This window comes from Callospermophilus lateralis, chromosome 3 (genome assembly GCF_048772815.1).
Source record: "Callospermophilus lateralis isolate mCalLat2 chromosome 3, mCalLat2.hap1, whole genome shotgun sequence".
Lineage (NCBI taxonomy): Eukaryota > Metazoa > Chordata > Mammalia > Rodentia > Sciuridae > Callospermophilus > Callospermophilus lateralis.
Window position 1 is genome coordinate 192,003,161 of NC_135307.1, and position 7,263 is coordinate 192,010,423.

Genomic DNA, 7,263 nt, shown 5'->3' on the forward strand with positions numbered 1-7,263 from the left:
TCACTTTAATAGCCCAAAGGTGGACACAACTGCCCATTCATCCATAGATGAATAGGTAACTAACTCTGGCACAGACATGGGCACGGCGTTATTCAGCCACTCAAAACTCTGATTTGTGCTACCCAGGGAGGAACCCTGAAAACAGAATTCAATGAATAAGCCAGTGAGCCAATTTCCAGATGAAGAAATGAGGCCGAGAGAGATGTGAATGGCTTCTCAAGGTCACATGGCTGCAAAGTGGCAGAGCTATGACCCAAATACAACAAAGCTACTTCCAAGGTGTGACAGTCAGTCACTCGACTTCCCTGAGCTTCAGTTTTCCAATCTATAAAACTCAATAATGAGCAGGGTTGGGCGGGGACTGTTTGAGATAATACATGCAGCATGGGCCCATGGCAAGCACTTACTGGACACACTTTTGTTCTTTTTCTACCTCTCCACTATCAAACACCTCCCATCTAACTTTGGCAAAAAGTTCCCCAGGGCTTGGGGAAGCGATGACAGCAAAGCCAAGAGACCAGGGTGTGGGCCAGGGGAGCTCTCTAGGGAGCTTTCCTGCCCCTGGCACTTCTGACCTCTGTAGTGTCTCCTTCACAGGGAAGTCAAAAGCATATGAACCTTGAAGGATCAGAAATGGGCTCCTTTCCTGTGTCTGCTGGACTGTAATGAAGCCAAAGGCTACCAACAGAGCCAGACTGAGGGCTGGCTCTGCCACTTATCAGCTGGGTGATCTCAGACAAGTCATGGCATTATTATTATTACCATTATTATATTTATCTTATTTTACTTTTTTGTGGTGCTAGGGATTGTGCATGGATTGTGCATGGGAGGCAAGCACTCTACCAACTGAACTATATCCCCAGTCCCTTTAGTGTGAAGAAAAACAAAGAGACAGAAGCAAGCAAGGTGCAGGGGCAAACTAAAAAGGGCTCATCTGAGCTGCCAGCTTTATTCATATCCATAGGTCACATTAGGTCATTGATGTCATTAGTACATACTGCTCATTGTATAGAGTGACTGTTATGTGGGCAGGCTTAGACCCAGTGACAAACTGGTGTTGTCTAAGAGAGTGCCTCTATTCCCAGAGGCTGAGTGTCTGAGATTAAGGTCCAGGCTGACAAGACTCTAGAGAGCCTTAGTCATCTTATTAGTTCCAGGGAGAAACTATAGAATATTCCGAATGTGGATAACAGGGCGTCTGTTACCCTCCAGAAGCTTGCTCCCCAGAGGAATGCTGCCCTGTACATATCCACAGCCAGAATTCTTGCACCTTACAGTGCATTATTTTCTATTCGGCTTCTCCCTCTACTGGCAAAGTCATCTCCGACACAGGAAAGCTTTTTTTCTGGTTGTTTTCCACTATTCTATCTCCAGTAACTAGAATAAACCCTGGCATGTGGTAGGTACTTGAGAAATATTAATGGGCTGATTGTGGGAATGCAGTTGGATCTTTATCCAGAGTTCCACATTTGTGGACCCAACCACAGCTCAAAAATATTCTTTTCAAAAACGCATTTGTAGTTGTGCCCTATGGTGCATGCCTGTAATCCCAGCGGCTCAGGAGGCTGAGACAGGAGGATTGTTCAAAGCCAGTCTCAGCACCGGTGATGTGCTAAGCAACTCAGTGAGACCCTGACTTTTAAACACAAAATAAGGCTGCAGATGTGGCTCAGTGGTCAAGTGTCGCTGAATTCAATCCTCAGTATCAAAAAAAAAAAAAAAAAGCATTTGTACTAAACATGTACAGACTATTTCCCTCCTGCAGTGTGGGGTATCAAACCAAAGCTAGCCCAGCACACCCAGTGAGCTACAATCCCATTCACTTTTTCTTGTCATTATGTCCTAACAATACTGTACTTCTATAGCATTGAATTTATTAGGTATTATCTAGAAATGACTAAGCAAATACATCATTTTATATAAGAGACTCAGTTATCCCCAGTTTTTTGGTATTTACAGGAATCTCTAAATTAATCCCCTAAGGACACTGTGGAACAATTATATATTCTTTAAGAAAACATTCTATGGGGCTGAGGCTGTACCTCAGTGCTTGCCTCGCATGTGAGGGGCACTGGGTTCAATCCTCAGCACATAAAAATACTGTGTTCATTTACAATATTCTGAGGCCAAACACAGTGGTGCAAGCCTATAATCCCAGCTAAGGCAAGAGGATGGCAAATTCAAGGCCAGTCTCAGTAATCCCCTCTCAAAATTAAAAAGGGCTGGGATATTACTCAGTAATAAAACATACCTGGGTTCAATGCCCAGTACAAAAAGGAAAAAACAAAATTCTGGTACTATGGATGTAGCTCAGAGGTAGAGCATTTGCCTAGCATGTGAGGCCCAGGTTCTAGGTACTAAACTTAGAATTACCAAAAAAAAATTTTAGATGGACACAATACCTTTATTTATATGGTGCTGAGGATCAAACCCATCGTTTCACCCATTGTTAGGAAAGTGCTTTACCACTGAACCACAACCCAGCCCAGCTGATTCATATGTATCAATATATACCAATATTTACTGAGTATCTTACCATCTGCCAGGCTCTATGCCCTATGCCATGCAGGTGGCCAGAAAGGAAGAGATGCAGCTGGGTATGGTGGTACACACCTGTAAACCTCACTCGGGCCAGAGATTTCAAGTTCAAAGCCAGGCTCAGTGACTTGGCAAGACTCTCTCCAAGGCCAAATGTGATGGCACATGCCTACAATGCCAGCAGTTTGGCAGGGACCTAAGCAACTCTGGGAGTCCCATCGCAAAATAGGTTAGGTATGGTGGGGATGTGGCTCAAGCAGTAGCGCTCGCATGGCATGCGTTCAATCCTCAGACCACAAAGATGTTGTGTCCGCCGAAAAACTAAAATAAAAATATTAAAATTCTCTTGAAAAAAAAAAGTTAGGTATGTGGTTCAGTACCTGGGGTCCAATCCCAGATACCAAAAATTTACAAAGTTTTACCTGGGGAATGAGAGCTACATATCGAGGATTCCAGGGCATTGGGGCTGACCTAGATGGTTGGTTTATATTAATACCTAGAATGGGTGATTACAGGGTCAGGGTTGAAATGTGAAGGATGTATCAGGAAGTCAGTTTGGTGAGGGTCTTGATTTAAATAAGCATATCATGGCAACCTACCAGCAGAAACCATAGTTCCTATGCTACAGATTTAGTAATAACTAAGTTGTGATCAGCTGGTGTCTTCATTAGAGAAGCACCTGTTTACAAACTTGTTGGCATGACTACCCCTTACTAATGGCTTCAAAATACCAAGTCCCCTGCCCCTTTCAACATGGCAGGCTGCTCCAAAGTGAGCAAAGTAAAGAGACCTAGCAAGTCAAAGCTAGCTAACTAGGCCACTGGATTTTCACATAAACCAAAAGAAATTTACAGATACCTGTTTGCTACTTGTTATCGATGTTGAACGTTTACCTCCCATGACAAAATACAAGTTTTAATTTCTTTTATTCTTTCTGCAGGTAGAAATGCTACAAAGTCAGAAATTTAATTCTTGAATTTTTCAAGAAAGGGGGGAGTACAGCCTTCAACTGTGGCTAGCCCTCCAGCTAAGTACACAAACACGTTGTGGGATTGGTTCAGCTGGAAATACAGGACTCCTTTTTCTTTCAGTATTTGTACTCCAACTCCATGGCTGAGCAACTTCTAAAAGGAAAATAAAAAGTACATTATAATCTGTTCCATTTTGGTCAGAAAAGTGCTTTCTATCTGGAAATATGGAAGCATGTGGTTCTTCACATGCTGGTCCACCCTCAAAGTCAAGGAGCTGGGTAACTCCCACTAAGACAACCCGTCTCTTCTACACTGTCAACATTGTGCCCATGTATTATTCCCACACTGGCTACAATTGAAATACTTAACCTAAATCCAGAAATAAGCCCTTCTGGGTAAAGGTAACAGTCAAAAAACAAATCCACAGTGAGAAACTTTTGAAAAGTGGGGAATTAGCCAGGTGTAGTGGTATATAGCTACCCAGGAGGCTGAGGCAGGAGGGTCACAAGTTCAAGACCAGCCTGAGCAAGTCAGCAAGACTGACTAAAACTACAAACATGGGCTGGGGAGTAGCTCTGACACAACCTAAATATAAATGCACTGTACAATTAATACATATGTGTCAATGTGTAGTGGATAACAGACTATGTAACTCAATATTCTCAGTTGTTAAATTGAGTTTTTCTGCGTTGGAGATTGAACCCAAGGGTCCCTTTGCCAACGGGATACATTCACAGCCCTCTTTTTTTAATGCATATTTTTTAGTTTTAGGTGGAAACAATATATTTTATTTTACATGGTGCTGAGAATTGAACCCAGTGCCTCATACATGCTAGGCAAGCACGCTACCACTTGAGCCACATCCCTCCTTGAGAGGGTTTAATTAAGTAGCTCAGGCCGGCCTTGTTCCTGTCTCAGTCTCCCAAGTAGCTTTAATTATAGATGATTACATATTACCATGCCTGGCTGAGGATCCAAATGTCAAATCTTCACATGAAAGACTGAAGCTAGACCAGAATACTTTGAATCTAGGGTAATTTCTACAGCTTTTCAGTCATTGGTGGTGGGGGGGCTGGGGATGTGGCTCAGTGGCAGGGCACTTGCCTTGCACGTGCGTGGCCCTGCGTTGGATCCTCAGCACCACATAAAAATTGTGTATTGTGTCCAACTACAACTAAAAAATAGATATGAAAATGATAGCAGGAACACCATACTCAAGGAGGGGAGCTGTCACTGTTGTTTACTCTTTTCACTAGTTAAAAGGTTCTAGGCAAGTAAGTAAAGGAATACTCATTTGGCAAAAGTGGGTTTTCTGTGTTAGGCACCACAACCCTAGACAAGTTCCTTATTTTAAAAGATGCAGTATTTGCCAGGGAAAGGAAACTACAAAATCCAGCAACTTTAAGACCTTCTAGTAAGCAACAGCCCAACATCACCCCCCATAAGCACAACTTCAAATTTATTCCCCTCTCCCACTTTATACAACTCAGTACTGAGTCATAAGTGGGGTGTGACAGCTGGAAAGCAGAAAACTCACCTGTTGCAGGATGGACTGAAGCAAAGACATCAGATTAGACTAATGTCAACACAGTAGCACCCAGGACTCCTGTAGGAAGTGAACAAATAATCTGAATGCTGGAAAAACACCAATCAACAGAGCAAGCAACAAATAAAAACAGAAGTTATTTTGTGTCGATGCATCAGATAAAACTGGCTTACAGGTTTAGTTAGATCAACAGGGTCGATCTGATGGGGAAAAAAGTTGTGTCATCAGCTGCATCGGCTCAATGAGTAAAATTTGAGTCAGACAGTTCCACACTAGGAAAAAGCAGTTACTTTCCCACGTCTGTTCAGATGAGGAAGAAATGCGGGTATCACTTACCAATCCTTTCACTCTCCTGGAATTCATCCTTGTTCATTCAAAGCCTGGTTTCTGGTAGCAAACCTAAGATAAAACACAGAAGTTTAACTCCCATCAGTTAGATGGGCAAGGGATTAGGGGGTGGTCGGTGCTCAAGCAGGCATATCAGACAGAAACTGGCTTAGAAAAGTTAGATCAACATGGTCGATCTGTCGGGGAAAAAAGTTCAGTCATCATATATGCCAGCAAGCAGCTCTTTGAATTTTTTTTGGTGGGGGGAATACCAGGGATTGGGCCCAAGGACACTCAGTCATATCCCCAGCCCTTTTTTATTTTAAAACAGGGTCTCACTAAGTTGCTAAAGCTTGCAAACCTCCTGCCTCAGCCACTGGGATTACAGGCCTGTGGAGTGTTTTGTAGCTGATCTTTGAGCTATTAACAAGAGGAATATGGAATAAGCTAAGTTGCTGCCATATCTCCTCTCATTCAGTGAGCAGAAATCACACCTGAAATCCCAGCCACTTGAGAGGACAAGGCATTGATTGGAAGGACTGCTTCAAGGCCAGTTTGAGTTATTAGCCTAAGCAATATATAGCCGGACCCGGTGGGGATGGTAGGACAATGTTCAGTAAGGTCTCAGTTCTATGTGCCTCATTGCTGCATTCAAGAGGGTGGGGATAAGCTTGGCAGTTAGTATCTAGGTCAACAGAAATTCTTTTGTTTTTTCACAAATGGAAAAACTCAAGAAAGCTCTTTGGACATCTAGAACTGTTTCTTCCTAGGAACCCATCCAATATATAAATTGTTATAAGCACCTAAGAGTTTCAACAGAACCCTGGGAAAAGTAGCTCTGTGGCAGAGCACATGTTAAGCATGCTCAACACCCTGAGTTCCAACCAGCACCAACACAAAAAAAACTAGCTTCAATTAAATTTAATCCTAACCCCCAAAGTTTATCTTAGATCCTAAGACATACATACTTACCCCAGAGCTCCGAAGACAGAAAGTGGGGTTCCCATGGAAGCCCAGAGGTGGGCCCGTCTTGCAACATCCATTCTGAATCCAATCGCATTAACCTAAAATACAAAAGGGCGTCAGTCGCCATTTTCCCTGGCCAAGAAAGAACAAGGAGAGGAAGGGCCTCTTGAGGCTGGTGTGTCAGAATTAACTGGCAAGTGTTAAAAAAAAAAAAAAAATCAGCATTGTCGATCTGATGGGGAAAAAAGTGAAGTCATCATTTACACCAGCCAAGGGCTCCTTAAAGTCGAGCAGAAGGCGCGAGTTTTCCTAGCTAACTCATCTCCCCACGGCCCTAAAGCCTCTGCGCTGGAGAAGACTAGGCCAAGCAGGGGAGGCGATGGCACTAAGAGGACAAAAGAGGACCAAACTCGTGACGGGAAAACAGTGGAGTCCCCACTCACCATAAAACAAACGTGGTTAACAGCGAAGGAAGACATGCCGAGAATCGCGACCAGAACAACCACAAACGACAAGCGCCTCCGAAGCAAAAGAACGACGGCGGCCGGAGCCTCCCTTATATAACCAGCCGGACTGGCGCGCGTGCGCACTGGCAGGAGGCCCGCCCCTTCCGGACCGCCGCGACGGCCCCTGGGAAACATAGTTCCGGAGCCGCGCAGCCCCAAGCGCTCTAATGGTTGTCAAGGCCGCGCCTAGCCCCGCCCCTCGCCTCGTACACACTGGGCAGCCGGGCTCCTCGGCCTCGCCGCCATGTCGCGCTTCGCACGCACAGAGCGGCTCGCCTGGTCCCCGCTCCTTCGGGACCGGCTGAGGCCTGCGTCGGCCCCGGACGCAGTTAGCCCGGCCCCCGCCGTCCCCTCCCCGAGGCCGCGCCCGCCCGCGCCCGCCGGCCCCGCCGCCTGGGGGAGCTGAGGC

General features: G+C 45.0%; 1 long non-coding RNA gene and 3 other non-coding genes across 4 annotated transcripts; all 4 read right to left on the bottom strand.

Moving 5' to 3' along the window:
* Positions 1 to 3,447: 3,447 nt before the first annotated feature.
* LOC143395871 (uncharacterized) lies at positions 3,448 to 7,199 on the bottom strand. Its single transcript, XR_013090840.1, has 5 exons — positions 6,792 to 7,199; positions 6,355 to 6,446; positions 5,392 to 5,454; positions 5,047 to 5,115; positions 3,448 to 3,662 (listed from the first exon to the last, which is right to left on the bottom strand). It is a non-coding gene; the product is annotated as an uncharacterized LOC143395871 (long non-coding RNA).
* Positions 5,201 to 5,293, bottom strand: LOC143396164 (small nucleolar SNORD12/SNORD106). Its single transcript, XR_013091037.1, has one exon. It is a non-coding gene; the product is annotated as a small nucleolar SNORD12/SNORD106 (small nucleolar RNA).
* On the bottom strand, positions 5,527 to 5,617 carry LOC143396162 (small nucleolar SNORD12/SNORD106). The gene has a single exon (XR_013091035.1). It is a non-coding gene; the product is annotated as a small nucleolar SNORD12/SNORD106 (small nucleolar RNA).
* Positions 6,520 to 6,618, bottom strand: LOC143396165 (small nucleolar SNORD12/SNORD106). The gene has a single exon (XR_013091038.1). It is a non-coding gene; the product is annotated as a small nucleolar SNORD12/SNORD106 (small nucleolar RNA).
* Positions 7,200 to 7,263: the final 64 nt, after the last annotated feature.